Here is an 18,501-nt window from a genome sequence, read left to right on the forward strand (position 1 = left end):
AATGCATTTTATTATGACCAGAAGCTGCACCCACTGGTCTACCTGCAGAAGAATTTCAATAGACAGCACTCTTGTCCTCCAGGAACCTCCTTTATGCTTTTCAGAAAGTGTATGGATGATTTTGTATAAATGACTCCCTAATATTAATAAGGATTTCCAAATGGAGATTTAAAAAACATAGGGGTTTTTCAAACGAGGAACATTATAAACTGCCTGAAACACATAAAAGCTTGATTTAAATTTACTTTAAATGAGAAGTAATATTTTCTATACAGCATTTTCAGGAGCACCAGTCAAGAATGTTCTGAAGTAAGATGACAATAAGGTCAATAATCAAATGACTACAATTAAGGAGAAAAGGAAACATAATTTTTAGGAATAAGAGAGCACAGGGGCACCCAGGTGATTAGCGGCTGAGCGTCTGCTTTGGGCTCAGGTTGTGATCCCGGGGTCCTGGGATCGAGTCCCACATCAGGCTCCCTGCAGGGAGCCTGCTTCTCCCTCTGCCTGTGTCTCTGCCTCTCTCTCTGTGTCTCTCATGAGTAAATAAGTAAAATCTTGAAAAAAAGAAGAAGAGAGCATAGTATTCAAGTACTAAACCTGATATTTATTTTATAAATGCAGATATTTTTAAAAATAATTACCTCCACTTGCTTTATTTTGGAATTTTATTAAAATGTTAACAAGAGTTGTTTTAGGTAGTAGAACCAAGGGTAAATTAATTTTTAATTTTAAATATCTTTCTGGACTTTTTTACATTTTTCCTAATGAATATGTATTTCTTTCTTAAACTTTAAAATAAAGGATGCTGAGATAAATGTCACATGTGGCATAAAGCATACATTAATATTTCAGCACAATTTTGCCTCTTCCTCTAAATTCAAAATAAGATTTTTTAAAGTGTCATGTTCATGTTTAAATTTAATTTCCAAAACTTTGGGATTATTTAACTTTGGACAAAGCCTTAATAAAACTCAACCAAATCATATTTGCTCTCATATCAAATGCAGCAAGTCATCGTTTCATTCAAAGCTTCCAATTTACTTTTACTAAATTGGCTTGTCTGTTAAGTCAAAGGTCAGGCTAGTCTGTGTGTATAGATGCAGTTTTTTCATCTTATTTTAAAATATTTCAGCTTTTCAATTAGGTGCAAATTAGAACTGGTTGGTTAATAGCTAACTCTGAGTTTTACCATTTATTCCAAATGCTCTGTTTTAAAATATTTGCAAACAACACATTTCTCAAAAAGTGCAAATATTTCCAAGGGAAAGATTTCTAAAATAAAACTAACAATTTTTTCTTTTTAATTTGAGCAATCAGACGAGGAAGACGGTTGACTTTTAACGTTTTTCTCTGTCACTTGGATTTACCTAGAAACCTTTTTAGCTTTCAGGATGTCTAAACATTGTTTACTAAGGACTGAAGGAAGGAGAACCACTAACACCCAATTTTTCATTGTAACGGTAGAGCTCTGTTACCAAGAAAAATGCACGGGGCAGATGACTTGTACCAGGTATCCACAGTTCTTATTGCAATGATTTTTAAAAATGAAGATTAAGAATGAGATCTATGTTTATGGAGTATTCATTTAGTACCAAGGAACTGTTAAATGGTTCACATATGTTATCATACTTGATTTAATCCATAAACCAACCTGTGAGGAAACCTGTCCAGCCCACCTTCCTTTTGTCTCTTTTTCTACAGTAGTCAGACTTTCTTTTCAGCCTGAAACTTTCTCCCTAGCATCTCTAGCTTCTTCTCTCAATAAATGTCTTTCCTACTCCTCTGCTGTGGTCTGCTTGTCCACAAACTTGAAATAACATATAAAGCAAAGGAGAAATTCTGAGAGAATGTAAATTTTCCTGGGTTAAAGGACCCCTTTGGAAAATACTTTCTTTCGGATGTGTCAGAGATGGAGCAGGTTATCCATGGGAATAACAAGCTCTTTGTGCATTTTCAGACTGCTGAAGTCATATGGTAAGCAGAGGGTTGAAGAAATGTGCCTCTGACAAGTATCTTGATTAGCTGCTGCCTTAAGGAAAGTCCTTGATGACACCTCAGCTGATAGGTAATAATTCCCAGCACTATAGCGATGGCTACTATTGTAGTTATCATTAGAGTTCACCTATTTGCATCTTTCTACTCTTTCCAACCTTTCACCCACATCCCTAGAAAAGTAAAATGAACAACGCCTTCAAATAATGGAGTAAAAAAACATAGTGAGATGTAGTGAAAAACATAAAGGCTTTAGAATCAGCAAGCTATGAGTTGGAAACCACAACAACAAACCACTAATGAAGTCTGTGTGATCTTGGACAAGTTATTGACATTCTCTGGCTCTGTTTTCTCACCTATGAAATGTGAGTAACGTGTTTCTTTGAGTTGCTGAGGAGTAAAGTAGATTTATGTGGGTGGTAAGAGTAACGTTGGTTCTGTTTTTAAATTCTGTATGAATCCTGGATGCACAAGCACAGTTGCATATATACCTTAAAAAATGTTAATTTAAAATAATTTAATTGTGGAGACTTAAGATTTATCAAGTTGCTGTTGGAGTATATGTCAACTATATATAATATTAAATATTAGGCAGACTGTATACATACCAAACATGCAGGCCCCCAAAACAGGATCCTCATTCATGGTCAATACATTTATTGTGGCTTTTGGGTGGCGAATCTTATAAATTATATTTGAGAGCTAGTTTATTCAAAGCATTATAGTACATTTATTATTTAGCTCATTAGTGCGGTAACAGAAAGCACTTTTAAAGGGGTAAGATGATCAGTCCTTATCCCTGTGACTCTGTGCATTTTCTTAGAGGTCTCTGTAAGATTTTTCAGCTGTATTAACTAATGCAGATGTGTGTATACCTATAACTCTATCAGAAATTATGTATAAAGAAGGAGAGAGGACCTAAGGATCTACCAAATCAGAATAGCTTTTGGCTCTGAAAATAGGAGAAAATATTGGCTATGGTCAAAAAGTTCTCTCTTTGAGTCAAAACCTTTCTTGGCTTTGACATTTTGATGATGACTCAAAGTACAGAAAAAAAATCTACAAAAATAGATCTGCAAATATTTTAGATGCTCCTCAGACAGACTAAAACTTCAAGATATCACAAACATTTTATGCCTGTCTCTTTATAGGAAAAAGAAATAAGAAATAGATGTAATTTCTTCCCACCTGTAACTGGTGCCTACAAACAACACTGCCCTCTGGAATAATTAAGTCTATTTTGGGGCAAGGGCCTGGGTGGGGAAGCAGAAGGGACAAGGAAGAGGATGAGAAATGGGAAGAAGGGTTGTAACTGTTACTTTTTCCCTTTATTTTAGGAAAAAAAATATTTCCTTGTCGGTTTTTTTTGTTTTGTTTTTTGTTTGTTTATTTGTTTTTTGAATCTGAGAAGACTGGCCAGATGAGGACCTGGGAAGCCAGGAAGGCTTCTCAGGAAGGGACACAGCAGGCAGGCCAAACTCTCAAGAAGACTCTTGCTCTCAAACCACACATCAGCTCTGCCCCTGAGGGCCCTGACCCAGTGGGAGAGGAAATGGCCCATGGCTGCTCCCCCCTCGGCTCCTCCACCCTTGGGTGACCCTACCAACGGCAGCCACGAATGAATTACTTCAGCCCCCCAACCATCTTCAGGTGAATGCACTGGCTTCCATTCTAACTCTTAATGTTTCTTTAGCCATTTCTGTTTTTGCACTTCTCTGCTTTTTATTAAGGTCAAAACAGCATTAATGGTTGTTAGCATGCGAAATGGTTATTCCCCTCCCGCCCCCAGTCTTGTTTTACTGTAAAACACAGAAAGTGAGAAACAACCACAACAACAACAACAACAACAACAAAAACCCTCGTGGTCTCTAGAAACAGTGCATTTGAAAATTTCAACATAAAGTTCGAGTTAAATTCAGACTTACTTCAGTTAAGTTTATGTGCCAAGTTTTAAATGAAAATTTGGTTCTCTGCATTTCAGACGCATAACTGTTTACTATATTCTATTTAATGCAGGCGTATCACAATGTGCATGATAGATAAAATTAAAGGCTTATTTATATCAATTTTTATAGAAGACAGCACAAACATTGCTGTCAGAAGAGTTGTAAAATCATCTAACGTAACCCAGTTTTCAAATGAGGAATTAAGTGAAGAGTCTTATTCAGAAGCAGAAAAAAATTTCATATTTTCAAACAAATCATCGAGCTAGTCCACATGGCTACAATTACAAGTGCTGTTAAATTAAGACAATGATGTATTTGTCTTTCAGCGGGTAAATTGCTCCTGCCCCGAGTGCCCACCTGTCATAGCCTCTGTCATCTTCAACATCAGGCAACTAAAGGGTCAATGCTTTGCCAGCAAGAGGCCTTTGGGGGAGCCAAGGCTCCTGCCCAGGAGAGTGGCTGCAGCCCAAAAGGATGCAGCTGCTGACAGTCTTGAGTACTCCCACCCCTGCTTACAGTCCGTGTGGGCAACATAAATTCCCAGCTGTACTGGCCATCAGGTGGGGGACCCAGCATCCATTCTTTTTTTTTTTTAATAAATTTATTTTTTATTGGTGTTCAATTTGCCAACATATAGAATAACACCCAGTGCTCATCCCATCAAGTGCCCCCCTCAGTGCCCGTCACCCAGTCACCCCCACCCCCGCCCTCCTCCCCTTCCATCACCCCTAGTTCGTTTCCCAGAGTTAGGAGTCTCTCATGTTCTGTCTCCCTCCTTGATATTTCCCAGCATCCATTCTCACACTCTGCCCCCACCCCCGGGCAATCATCTATCTGCTCTTTCCCACACAGCTCCTGTATCTTGATCAAACTTGAACCCACTCTCAGCCCCATGGAGAAGCCTCATATACTTCAGATCCTCAGGATACCCTCCAGCCTCTGGCCACAGGCCCTGCAGGGTGAGCAAGCCACCGCTATCCAGAATGCCAGGACAACATTGCTCTCTCCCCCCACCCAGGTGTCCTGCTGAAATTTGCACCCACCTTAGTAAGAGCAAGGGACCCAGTCTTGGAATAAAATTTACATTGTTGACAGTAAAAAAAAATAAGAAAAACAAAACAACACAAATTAGAACAAAATAACCTGGGTCCTTAGTTATAGGGCTGAGTCGCTGGATCAACCAATCCTGAAGTCCTCCCTAATTTGGACTTTTCAGTCACCTGAACCTAAGCATTTCTTTTGTTATTTAAGCCCTCCTGAGTTGGGTTTTCTTTTACTTGAAAGTTTATGGGACCACCTATATTAATACGGAGGTCCCCCAGCCAAAACTAGCCAAAATCCTCCAGTACGAAATCCTCAGTGAATTATACCACAAAGTTATAAAACAAAGCAGAATTTCTCAAAATGTGTTCTGAAGAATGGCTAAAATAAAAAAAAAAAAAAGACAAGAAACAAGTGTTGGCGAGGATGTGGAGAAAAAGAACCCTCTTGCTCTGTTGGTGGGAATGCAAATTGGTGCAGCCACCATGGAAAACTCTATAGAGGTTCCTCAAAAAATTTAAAAATAGAACTACTCAACGATTTAGCAATTACGTTGCTAGGTATTCAGCCCAAAAATGCAGAAACACAAATTCAAATGGATGCATGCACCCCTATGATGGTAGCAACATTATTTTTTATAGCAAACCATAGAAGCAGCACAAGTGTTGATCAACAGATGAATAGAGAGACACCTGGGTGGCTCAGCGGTTGAGCCTTTGACTTAGGGGATGATCCCGGGGTCCTGGGATCGAGTCCCGCATCCGGCTGCCTGCAGGGAGCCTGCTTCTCCCTCTGCCTGTGTCTCTGCCTCTCTCTGTGTCTCTCATGAATAAATAAATAAGATCTTTTTAAAAAATGAAAAGAAAAATAACATTTAAATTAAAAAAACAGATGAATAGATAAAGGAGATGTGGCAGATGTGTGTGTACATATATAATAGAATATTACTCAGCCATTAAAAAGGATGACATCTCGCCATTTGTATTGACATAGATGGAACTAGAGAGTATTATACTGAGCAAAATAAGTCAGTCAAAGAAAGACAAATACCATATGATATTACTCATATGTGGAATTTAAGAAACAAACAAGCAAAGAAAAAAAAGAGGGACAAACCAAGAAACAGATTTTTAACTACAGAGAACAAACTGCTGGTTATCAGAGGGGAGCTGGGTGGTGGGGGGAATGGGAGAAAAAACGGATGGAGATTAAAGAGTACATTATCATGATGAAATAAACTAAAATAAAATACGATGATAAAAAATTGTGTTCTGAAGAGCACAACTTTCAAGAGAAGTTGGTAGTTATGGTCCTAGAGAGGAACAGCTCAATAGACAAAGTCAAGTAGACAAACCTGGATCATCCACAAAGAGGATTTGTGCTATATTCGAAATATAATTTATTTTTATTTATCCTCATTCAATTCTTTTCAAATCTATTCAGTAGGGCAATGATTCCCTGCCCATGCCTGAGGACCTTGGCAAGTCTATCAACTTTTCTACTTATTCTTTGGGAAGATCTTTAAATCTCTTTAAATAACATTAATTCAGAAAACAGAGCAACTTCTGTTCTTTCCTTCCCTTCACCATTCACCTACTCACCAGCTGCTAGGGGAAAGGTGGGGTAGGGGTAAGTTTGCCAGATTTTGTAGATAAAAATACAGGGCGCCTAGTTAATTTGAATTTAAGATGAATAACAAATAATCTTTAATATAAGTATGTCCCAAATGTTACATAGGATATACTCATAATAACAATTGTTCATCACTCATCAGAAATTCACAATTTGTGGATCATGCTGTATTTCATCCGGCAGCCCTAGGTGAGCACTGGGGGTTCGGAGGGGGAGGGGGGTTCGGAGTTCTTACTTTCCTGAGTGACTTCACGTTCCTTGGGCACAGCAGATGGTGAAGGTGACTCGTACGTGCCAATTTGGAGTTCTTCGGACATTCCATCCTGGGAGACCCCTCGAGCATCAACTGTCAAGTCTTGAGGGGCACTCCTCATTCCCTCAGGATGTCCACCCCAATTTAGGCCCTAGTCCACCAGCCGCAGCCCCCCCCCCATGGGTACCACCCTCTGCATCGTCTTATGGGAAGGAGTGAGACATCTTTGCCCCCATTCCCTCCCCCCCCGCAGCAGCAAGCTCCTAGAGGGGCTACCAGAAGGCTAAGGAGCCAACTTCTGCACCTACATTTCCAAGGAGAGAATCAGCCTCAGTCTGCAGTGTCCCTGACATATGGGAACACACATTAATCTCTGTAACCGTCCCACTGGAGCCACTGGGCTTGGTGTAGGAGGCAGCCAATCTCCCAAGGGTGAAAGATGGGGGCCTCATTGCACAGCTACTAGTCTTTCCTAAGAAAATCTCACAAAAACCTCTATTCTCCGAAAGGATCCAAGAATTGTGGAATAGGTCCCCAGATATTATGCTGATAGCATCTGCACATGGTGACTTAGCAACTCACTTAGGAACTTAGCCTTTATTTTATCTTGATGCCTAGTTGAAATTTCAATTTTACATGCTGTTATATAGGTTTCTTTTCTGGGAAATTTCTCACAACTTTTAATATAGCATACATTATGAGTCTCCACGAAGGGGTGGTAGTTTGCAGTAGTTCCCAAATGTATTTAATTACATAAACTTTTTTTTTTCAGGAGATTTGAATAAAATTGGTGTTCTGTGGCACAGAATTTGGAATGTATTGCCCTAGAATTTTTTTTTTGATGTTTGAGAGCAAGATTAAGAAATCTGAGTCCAGATTTGAATTCCAGTTCTGACACTCAGTGTGTAACTTTGGACTCCGTGCCTCAGTTTCTTTCTTTCATTACAGAGAATGGGATCTAACTCACTGAGTTGTGGTGGAAGAGAAATTAGTCAAAAACCACGGCAACAGTGGGAACAGTGTCTGGCACAGAACATGTGCTCAATAAACATCAGCTGCTATTAGTAACAACGGCATTGGTGGCAGTAAAAGTAGTGGTCGTGGGGCTGCTTGGGTGATCATTACCAAATGGCAGAGTTTTAAACACATCGAGACACTGTGTCATTTTGCAAATCCACGTGTTTCTACTTTTGCACATCTGAAAAGCAAACGTTTCCGTGCCGTTGAGTAGGGCCAAGCGAATCAAAATGCCCCAAGCGTCCTTTAAATAATGCTATCATTTTTGAATCCCCTCTTGTCTAGAGATGCAATACTTTTTTGCAAATGTTGAACATCATTCTCCCGGAGTTAGAAGATTATATAATCAGGAATTGCCTCCCAGGTTATCATCAGGTAGTTTTTTAGAGCAAGGAAAGAGCTTGATCTGAAAGAAAAGGAACATCCCCAGCAACTTTGGGTAAGAATAAGAACTGCGAAACACAGAGTGGCCTCCTTCATAACCGGATCCCTAACAGTCTGCAAGCATTGCTGCTCTGTGACTTTTTCATCCCCCACAGCTCTGCCCGGAGCCCCCCCCAGCAGCCAAGCACGCCACTGGCATCGCATCTCAGCCAAGTCTTCCTCGCAGGTGAACCTCAGAAAGGGCAGAGCAAAAACCCCAAAGAGCCAGCCCAGCCCGCCCACACCCCAAGCCCAGCTGTAGACGCGTGGCTGCACCCAAAGTCGCGGTGAGGAGCACACCCAGCAGGGTGTCAGGACGTCCGGTTCTGAGGGGCACAGGAGCCTCAGTGGCTTGCACATTCACACTTGTGGCACACTGCATTGTGTGGGATGAGCTCCCTCCCCCAAAAAAGGTGTTGGAGTCCCACCTGTTGGCCTCTTCAGATGGGACCTTATGTGAAGACAGGGTTTTCCCAGAGGTCATCGAGTTAAAACAAGGTCTGTAGAGTGGGCTCTACTCCAATCGGGCCCCAGGGGGGTTGGACACAGACGTACCCAGAGGGAACATGTTGGGGAGAGACACGAGGAGAAGCTGGCATCCGCAAGCCAAGAGATGCCAGAAGCTGCCAGAAACTGGGAGAGAGAACAGGGCAGATCCTTCCTTAGAAGCTTTCGGGGGAAGCATGGCCCTGCTGACAGCTTTCAGACATCTGGCCCCCAGAATGGTAAGGGGACACGTTTCTGGCGTCCCAGGCCACTGGTTTGCAGGGAAACTGACGCACTGGATGAAGGCAGATCCCTCCACATGTGCCGATTACTGAAAGCGGCCTTCCTGCGCCCTTTCCTGCGCACTTTCAACAGCTCCCCTATGAAGCTGGTAGAAGTTCTACACAGAAGCCCACGGCAGGAAGACACGAAGGAGGTAAAATTAAGCTGACAAGAATGCCATCGTAGCCTTCTCAGTTTTAATTTCAAATGGTTAAGAAGATACCTCTCGTACCGAAGGGGTCACAGGTGTATTCTCCTTCTGAAGCTGCCACATTTCTAAAGAAAACACTAGGGGATCCCTGGGTGGCTCAGTGGTTGAGCGCCTGCCTTCAGTTCAGGGTGTGATCCTGGGGTCCTGGGATTGAGTCCCACTCGGGCCCCCTGCATGGAGCCTGCTTCTCCCTCGGCCTGAGTCTCTGCCTCTCCCTCTCTGTGTCTTTCATGAATAAATAAAATCTTAAAAGAAAAGAAAAAAAAAAAAACACTAGTGTTAGAAACCAGCCATATTACGTCAAGAATACAGGCTGGCCCCAGAGATGCTCCGGTTGGGTTCCAGACTATGGAAATAAAGCACGTATCACAATAAAGAGAGTCCGTTGTATTTTGGTTTCCCAGTGCATCTGGAAGCCACAGTTACACCGTAGGACAGTTTCTCAAGTGCGCAATAGCATCATGTCTATAAAACAATGTACGTACTACAATTAGAAAATACTTTATTACTAAAAAATGCTGACCATCACCTAAGCTTTCAGCAAGTCGTAGTCACCGATTGCAAATCATGACAGTGATTACAATAATAATGAAAAAGTTTGAAATGTTGCGAGAATTAGCAAAATGTGACACAGACACAAAGTGAACAAATGCTGTTGGAAAAATGGCACCAATAGGCTTGCTTATCACAGGGTTGTCACAAACCTTCCATTTGTTTAAAAAAAAAAAAAGCATCTGTGAAGTGCAATACAGTGTCACACAGTAAAATGAAGTGTGCCTGTAAATTCTGATTTTAATGGATAAACCCTGGGATCCAACCAGTGGTAGAAAGGCTGCAGCATTTACTGGTTCCATTCCGTTCCCTGTAACTAGCAGGTGGGAGCTCGAGCCCAACTCAGCCCTGCACATGCCCGCCTCTGAGACACCAGGTGCCCTCATTTATGGGCTACAACTAAAACAAAGCAGGTGGAGAAAGTGGGCTACCTGCCTCGGGTGTGACCTAACCCCTGACTATTTGCTGCAAATGTCTTCCTTATAATTAAAAAAAAATTTTTGACAGAAATTTTTGGTGGCTGGATCACCACCAGATTCCTGGTAATGCACATTCCTCCAAGCATACCTTAGAAAATTCTCACAGGAGTTAACAACATTTTCCCTTTTTTCTATTGTCCTCTTCATTCTTCCTGCAAAACACCCCAGGGAGGCCTTTGCTCCTCAGGCCTCTATAATCTGAGTAGTGGCACATGTCAAGTCCAAAGTCTCTGGACAGAAAGATTAGACCAAACAAAACAGGGTTATAAATTTCATGGGATCTGACACTCCCAGTAAACACCAGCTATGGGGCTTTGCATGAGGACCTTCACCACCTCAGTTTCCTATGCGTGAAGGGAGGAGGTCATACTGCATGGCTTAAACCACCCTTGTGACATGAAAATCCCATGACTTGGAGTCTCTATCCACAATTGAGAAGGGTATGGATACTGCAATGCTCTCACACTTTAGGTTAATTTTAGAAAGAACAAAAAGAAGAAGGCTCCCTGAAAGATGGACGCGTTGCCAAAGGCAGGGTAGAGAGGTGTTGTGGTAGATTCCTGTGGAAAGAGTTGAGGTGTTAAATGCTCCTAGATGGAAATAGAGAAGCAAGACTTGCAACTGCAAGGGACCAAGGCATTCCCAGGCAGAGGGTCTCACCAGGCAAGCAGAGACCTTGGGGTCTCTCCCTCCCTCTGGTCCACTTTCTGCCCTTCAGGCTACACCAACTTTTACCTCCAAAGCCCTAAGACAATTAGTGGGGTGTCCCCGTCCCTCTGTCTTTGCCTCTCTCACGCTCAGGTCATACAAACTCTTCCTTCACACTGAACATTCCTCTTGTATTCTTTCCTCCTAGTAGGTGATGCGCCCAGTTCCCGGGGGAAGGGCCTGCCCAAAGTCCAGTAACTCCAGGTGGCCTAACAGGGAGGATGATAAAGGGTAGACCAGTAGCCCGCGGCTGCTAACCACGAGCTTGAATCTGGGTTCAAAAGGAAGCAGATGGGGAGCAAGTGCCAGGCCTAAAGGAAGAGTCGAGGTGCCCTCCCTAACCCTCTGGAGGGGCTGCCCGGGTGAAGCCATGGAGGGGAAGCCAAGGGAATGAACCCCCTCGAAGCCGATACGAGGCATTTTGAAAACACTTCAATCCTTGCTAGTTGGAGTGCCTCCTGAAAGAATTCTCACAATGTCCCCAATCTGGTAAAAATGTATCCTTGCTGAGGGAAGAAGCCAGAGGCAGGGAATTTCTGTGCCAATGCGCTCTCTAAGCGATGCAGACTTTTTGGTGTGGGATAGATGTAAGTACGCAAACCTACAAGGACTCCTTACTCACATAATGAGCTCTTCCTCCTGAGATTAAAAGGTTGACAAAAAAATCCTAAAATTTTGCTATTTGTTATTCTTCGTAGTTAAATAAAGGAGAGACTGGGTTTTCTCTGGATGCGCTCGGTGGGGCTGCATGTGCCCAATGACCTCATCCCCAGGCTGAAAGCTGGGGGCGCGGCTCCCTCTCCCAGGTGCCCGGGGCCTTCCACGGCTCCACCCTGCAGCCACCTCAGTCGGGGAGTCTTACACCGTGTCCTGCTCCCTCATCCATCCCGTGGGCTCCCTGAGCAAGATGGGTCGAGTTTAGTCCCATTGCAACACCCGGAGCACAAGCCAGATTTTCGGCGATGTTTGCCCTGGGGTGGCCCATGGGTTGCAAAGGGTTTCCACTTTTCCCTCCCAGACTCACAAGACCTGTGACTCATCAACGGTTTCTAGTTCCTGGAAATGGTGTAATATAATAGTGTCTCTGTCAACAAAATCTCTGTGAAGCAGAGGGATCAGCTTCTGCATCCTTCCTCTTTTAGTCCCTCCAGGCTTTCAGATGGTGTTAGTAGAGACCACAAAAGCCTCCTTAGTCTATCGCAATAGGTCATCCCCACGCAATAACCACTCCCTCCCCCGCAAGCCACCCTCTGCGGGCAGTGGCATGGGTGATGCTTCTGTCCTATGGGCTCCGGTTGATCTTGTAACATCCCCGGTGTTAATCATCACTAAGGAACATTGACCCTTCAGGGAGGCCATGCCAAGGAGCCTCTGCTCAACAGTTTGTTTTCTTACGGGTTTGTCTAAACCAGAACTCTTCCACTTCTGAACGCAAGCGGAATTTAACTGGGTGGGGGGCAGCATCCGCTAGCCTTCCCTCCCTGTCTCCCCTGTAAGGGAAATCAAAGGAGACCCTGGAACACCACCCTTGGGAGAGAAGGAAAAAACAAAACAAAACAAAACAAAAAACCACCCTTCTTGGTGCTGAAGATAGGTAATTTCTAAGGTAATGCAAGACACTTAAAGGACTTGCCATATACAACAGGTGATATAAACTAAGATTAGCTTTTTTTTTTAAGATTTTATTTATTTATTCATGAGAGACACAGACAGGCAGAGACACAAGCTGAGGGGAAAGCAGGCTCCCTGCAGGGAGCCCGATGTGGGACTCGATCCCAGGACCCCAGGGTCACTCCCTGAGCTGAAGACACGCTCAACCACTGAGCCACCCAGGCATCCCACTAAGATTAGCTTTGAGGGAATGGAGATGATTATAGGATGGTTCACTTTATGGTCCTTTCATTTGTTCAAAGACATTAAGCGTTACCAAGCCGAATGTTTGCCAGTTGCTGGCAACCAGCATTGCTCACAGGCTCTCCCTAAACTTTAGATGTTACCTGAAGGGCAACTCTCAGGTCTTCCCACACACCACCTGGCTCAGCCTGCAACAGGTGGGATTAAGTATATGGACCGTAGATCTGGCCCAGTTTGGCATTTCCTACGATCTTACGGCGTTTTTATTGTAAATATTGATGTACTCGAGTGCATAAGAACAATGACGACCTAATCCAAACCCTCTGACCTGAGTGAGGAACATGTATAAAGATACAAAAATAATCATTCCAACAGAAGTCTTACCTGCTCATCTGATTAGAATTCTCTTTTTTTTTTTTTTTTTAATTTATGATAGTCACAGAGAGAGAGAGAGAGAGAGGCAGAGACACAGGCAGAGGGAGAAGCAGGCTCCATGCACCGGGAGCCCGACGTGGGATTCGATCCCGGGTCTCCAGGATCGCGCCCCGGGCCAAAGGCAGGCGCCAAACCGCTGTGCCACCCAGGGATCCCAGAATTCTCTTTTTTTAAGACATGGATGTTTTGGTCAAATAGGTGACTTTTTCTATCCCAGGGATGGGACTAAGTGAGCTTCTCTAATATCAAAGTTTCCTTTTCTACCAACTTTGTTCACTGTCCTGCTGTGCAAAGTCCTTGTGTCTGATGACACCAGTCCGATACGCCCCAGGCTGATAATACCTTGAATTCTTGCCAACAAGAAAGAGCGCTCGTGGAACACGATGATTGGTGACTAAACCATTTTCGAATGTTACCCGTTTGCTTTCTTTCTAGAGGACATCCACACAGGAACGGCAACAAAAGTTCAAAGAAGCCAAAATCTTTCTTCCCCTTCTCGCCACACAAGTTACCTCCTCCTTTATAAACAAGCGATTATTCACAAAGCCGGTTAAAAAGCAGTTTAGATTTAGGATCCATTTCGAATCCCTCGGCCTCGTATTTTGTTTTTCTCCTGTTATTTAAGAATGATCTTATCGCATATATCAATGCAAGTACTGAAACGCTATTGTGATTTTTTTTTTAAATGTAGTCAGAAAAACAACGGGGGGGGGGGGGAACATGGGACTGGTTTTGAAAATGGTCATTGAAACCAAATTTATCTCAGGAAGAAAAGGAAACCCACAATGCAGCTCAAGCAAGATTTTTCTAATACTGTACTTGTTGACTTGGAGGTGACTGATCCTTAGGAGAATGCACAGCCCCCCTCCTCTGCTATTCAGAATAATCCTCTTTCTACATAATCATGCAGAGTCTTACCTTAAAGGGACGATCACAGGCTACTATGTCACTGCTCTTTTGTTCCAGCGAAAAAAATCATACCTTGGTGTTTTTTTTAAAAAGTTAAATGAAATCCAGAAAACCAAATAAGAGACAAATGTAGAGAAAAAAAAAAAGAAAGAAAGAAAAAAAGGAAACCAGATGTGTGCCTGTATTTCAGGGAGGAGGGTTTCTGAAGGCTTCTTTTTTTTTTTTTTTTTTTTGAGACCTTGTGGGCTCCAGCTAAGGCTGAGGTTAGCCTGAGCATCGCGTGCCATTCTTGAAGGGTCCTGGGGGCTGACTCATCTGCTTCACCATTTCTTGTGAAAACAAGAGGTGGTGGCCATCACTGGAGAGCAGAGGGTGGCTTGGTGACTGATCTCTTTACTAAAATGAGTGGGGCCGTCACACGCAATGTTCAGAATCTCCCGGCTGCCAGACAGACCCAGCAGCCCTAGAGAAAGGAAGTTATTTCTATCTAAGAAGACAGGTGGCAACTGAAAATACAAATGAAGAAAAGGAGAGTAAACATCTTTTTCAGATATGTATCAGCGGTGACAAATACCGAGCACAGATCCCAGCTCTCCTGACTGCGGACGGCGAAGTCAGAATAGAATTGATCGCTGTGTTTTCAGAGTTGTGCCCCCCTGAAGTATCACTTCGCTTTTAACTGTCCAAAGAACCCTTTAGTTTCCTTCCTCCAAAGCAGGTGTGATTTTAATAGGGGCGCGGGGGTCCAGGCCGCGCACCCAGCCCGAGCCTGGAGGGCTGAGCTGGGGAGCAGGTGCAGCAGGTGCGGAGGCAGGTAGGAGGTGGGAAGGGCCCAGAGAGGAGGCCTGGGAAGGTCAGGGCTCCTTTCCTCCTGGGGGGGGGGGGGTGCTGGGCTTCGGACTGAGCTCACCCACCGGAGGGACACACTCTCCCTTGGACTCGGAAAGGAAACAGCAAAACCAGCACCTCGGAGAGCACTTGACTGGAGTGGGAGGAGGGACGGGCGGATACTTGCCCAACGACTTTACCAACAGCTCTATTTTAATTCTTAAAACAATCTGGAAAAGGGACTACGGCTTATCCGAGCTCTAGAAACGAGAAGTTGAGCTCCGGGGCTTCAGGAGGAGGGGAGCCCTGAGGAGATCAAGGCAGGCTGGTCCCCACTGCGGTGCGGAGGCCAGGTGTCTCCAAAGCAGGTGCGCCCTCCGTGTGTCTCCAAAGCAGGTGCGCCCTCCGTGTGATCGATCCACATTTTGCATTCCTTCCACTTAAGGAAGCACGTTCTCTTCTGTTATCTCAAGCTGTCTCCACTCCAAGCACTAACACGGGTGCCTGGTGGCCCGGGTGGTGCAGTGGCCGAGTCTTGGTTCCAGCTCAGGGCACGATCTCAGGGCTGAGGCTGAGCCCTGCTCGGGCAGGGCAGGGGAGGGGGGGCCTGCATCTCTCTCTCTCTCTCTCTCTCTCTCTCTCTCTCTCTCTCTTTCTCACCTCTGCTTCTCCCCGCCCGCCCTGCCCCAGTGCTCACGCAGGCCCGCGCTCTAATAAATAAATAGATCTTAAAAAAAAAAAAGCTCTGATAGGATGCTCTTGTTACTAAACTTTTTATTCAGGTGAGAAAACCGGAGTCCTGGGATCACTCACCCAGGAAATGACAGAGCCTCAATCAGAGCACAAATCCTGTGCTCTCAGTTCTTCTGCTCTTTCGGTTTTGCCTCCAGCCTTTCATCTCTACTCCCCTCCTTCCCTACGGCCCTGGGAGGCCGCGACGTCGCTGAGTTCCCGAAGCCAGAACTGAAGTTTCAGTTCACCCGCTTCACAGCTCCGCTCCTTCCCTGTTAAAACGCAGAAGCCCTCAGAGGGGCACTTTTTTTTTTTAAGATTTTATTTATTTATTCATGAAAGACAGAGAGAGAGAGGCAGAGACCCAGGCAGAGGGAGAAGCAGGCTCCATGCAGGGAGCCCGATGTGGGACTCGAATCCAGGACTCCAGGATCAGGCCCTGGGCCTAAGGCAGGGGCTAAACCTCTGGGCCACCTGGAACGGGCACTTTAATCTTTCATTTGCACTTCAACGTGACAAAGGGTCTGAGATTGGGTTACTTTTCATTTTTTAAAATTATTTTTAAATTTTTTAAATTGGAGTTCAATTTGCCAACTTATAGCATAACACCCATTGCTCATCCCTCCAAGTGCCCCCCTCAGTGCCCGTCACCCAGTCACCCCAACCCCCCGCCCACCTCCCCTTCCACTACCCCTTGTTCATTTCCCAGGGTTAGGTGTCTCTCATGTAAAACTTTACTTTTTAGAGCAGTTCTGGGTTCACAGGAAAATTGAAGGGAGGGCACAGAGATTTCCCAGCCACCCACACGCACAGCCTCCCTGACCGTCAGCATCCCCGCGAGAGCGCTACATTCGGCACAGGTGATGACTGGGCAGTAGCTTACACCCCAAAGTCAGAGCTTACATTAGGAATCCCTCTCGGTGCTGCATATCTCAGGGGTACGGAGGAGAGCCTGTGTCCACTATTACCGAACCACACAGAGCCCTTTCACTGCCCATCCACCCCTCCCTCCACTCTAACTCCTGGAGACCACTGATCTCTTTATTTGTGCTTCTGAAATCAGTTTTTAACGGAGGTAGGTGAGCATGAGAACAGCAAACAAAAAACATAGTAAATGAGGGCATTTAGTTCCTAAGATATAGGGGGTGACGTGGGCTGGGAAATTGATATCGAGAGATAAACGCTAGCAACTCTAGGAGTGAGTTAAGAGATGAACCTCTCTGCCCACCTGTCCCCACATCTCGCAGAAGGCTCGGCTTGTGGATTCCAAACATTTTTAACAGGCAAAACTTAGGTTGAAATAAAAGCTTACATTTACACAGCTGGGATGTTAACAAAATGCCATTGTTAGAAATTCATGTGAGAATGAAATGTTCGTTATTTTAATGAAAGGTGTTGTCTTATACACACCTCAGCAGCTACTGCTACTGGCAGCAGCTAATCTATTTGTCTAAAAATGTATATATATTTGTATGGCATTGAAAAAACTCTAATTCATAATAATCACTAACTGCAAACAGTTCTTTAAAAGAGCTCACCTTGCAGACTTGCACTATTTCCATTGAACTGAATCAAAACTTCTGAAGGGCACTACTTTCTCGCATTCTTTGGAGAAAATATAAAAGTCTGACACATATCTAAAATGTACAGTAGGCATTAAGACTGTCTAAGTGAAAATATGTAAATATGACCAACTTATGTACTCAATTGCTTTTATTTGAGTGTTGATACGTGAAGAAGACGTTCACCAAAAGGCATTCCTGGGTCTTGCCAGGAACATGACCTTGTTAGCATTATCCTGGTATACTTTTAGTGATGTGCATTTATGGGTCTAAATTTTGCCAATGTGAAGCTATAAACCTTTCTAGATCAATCACATATCTGTAAGAGCAATATCTGAACAGCGCAGGGGTAAAAGACTATCAAAGAGGACTACCCTTGCCAGATATTAAAAGATACGATAAAACACTAGTAATTATACTATTTGTGTATTGGGATAATCAATGCAAGAGAACAGGGTACAGAAACAAACCCAAATACATATAAAAGAGATATGAATATGATAAAGTTGAGCACTTCAGTATATAAAAAAAAAATGGATTTACCATTTTTGGGGGGGAAAAGCCATATGGAAAACAACAAAAAAAGAACCTGGATCCCTTTCATCCCTTATGTCAAAATACATTTCTGGTGCAGTGATGTGCTAGACCTGTGTACACCAGCTGGCAGGAGCCAATTGTGCAGATCTTTTCCTAGCTAACTCCCTGTTCAGTTCACGTTGATAGCTTTTAATTGGGCATGCTGGGAGCGTTTACACTTCAGTAATTGGCATATACACAAACCAGGGCTTTTGTTTTTTGTTTTTTTGAGACCCAATTTTCCAGTCACTGCTGCTTGGTGGGGGGGGGGGGGGGGGGGAATACGTGAGAGGAAGCAGAAGGTAATATAAAGATTTTCTTTTAATAATTTCAGAAGTGGTGGAGAAAGTGTTTTATAAAATCCAAAATATTTTTTAAAAGATACACTACAAAAAGTAAAAAATCTGCTCTGAAAAAAAATTCTGTTAGTAATGTTCAAATTAAGATGTCAAATGGGGGAAAACACGTACACGTATAAAAAAAGAGCTGATTTTCTTATACAAAGAGCTCTAACAAATTATTGGGAAGAAGCTGAGCGATTTAATATGAAGGTGAATAAAAGACAGCAATCGACAACAGA

At 43.6% G+C, this 18,501-nt stretch overlaps 1 long non-coding RNA gene across 1 annotated transcript; it reads left to right on the forward strand.

Annotated features, from left to right (window-relative positions):
- The first annotated feature begins 1,370 nt into the window (after positions 1 to 1,370).
- LOC118353200 (uncharacterized) lies at positions 1,371 to 4,552 on the forward strand. The gene is made up of 3 exons (XR_004811652.2): positions 1,371 to 2,068; positions 2,173 to 3,645; positions 4,268 to 4,552. It is a non-coding gene; the product is annotated as an uncharacterized LOC118353200 (long non-coding RNA).
- The last annotated feature ends 13,949 nt before the right edge of the window (positions 4,553 to 18,501 follow it).

This window comes from Canis lupus, chromosome 33 (genome assembly GCF_003254725.2).
Source record: "Canis lupus dingo isolate Sandy chromosome 33, ASM325472v2, whole genome shotgun sequence".
Classification (NCBI taxonomy): Eukaryota; Metazoa; Chordata; class Mammalia; order Carnivora; family Canidae; genus Canis; species Canis lupus.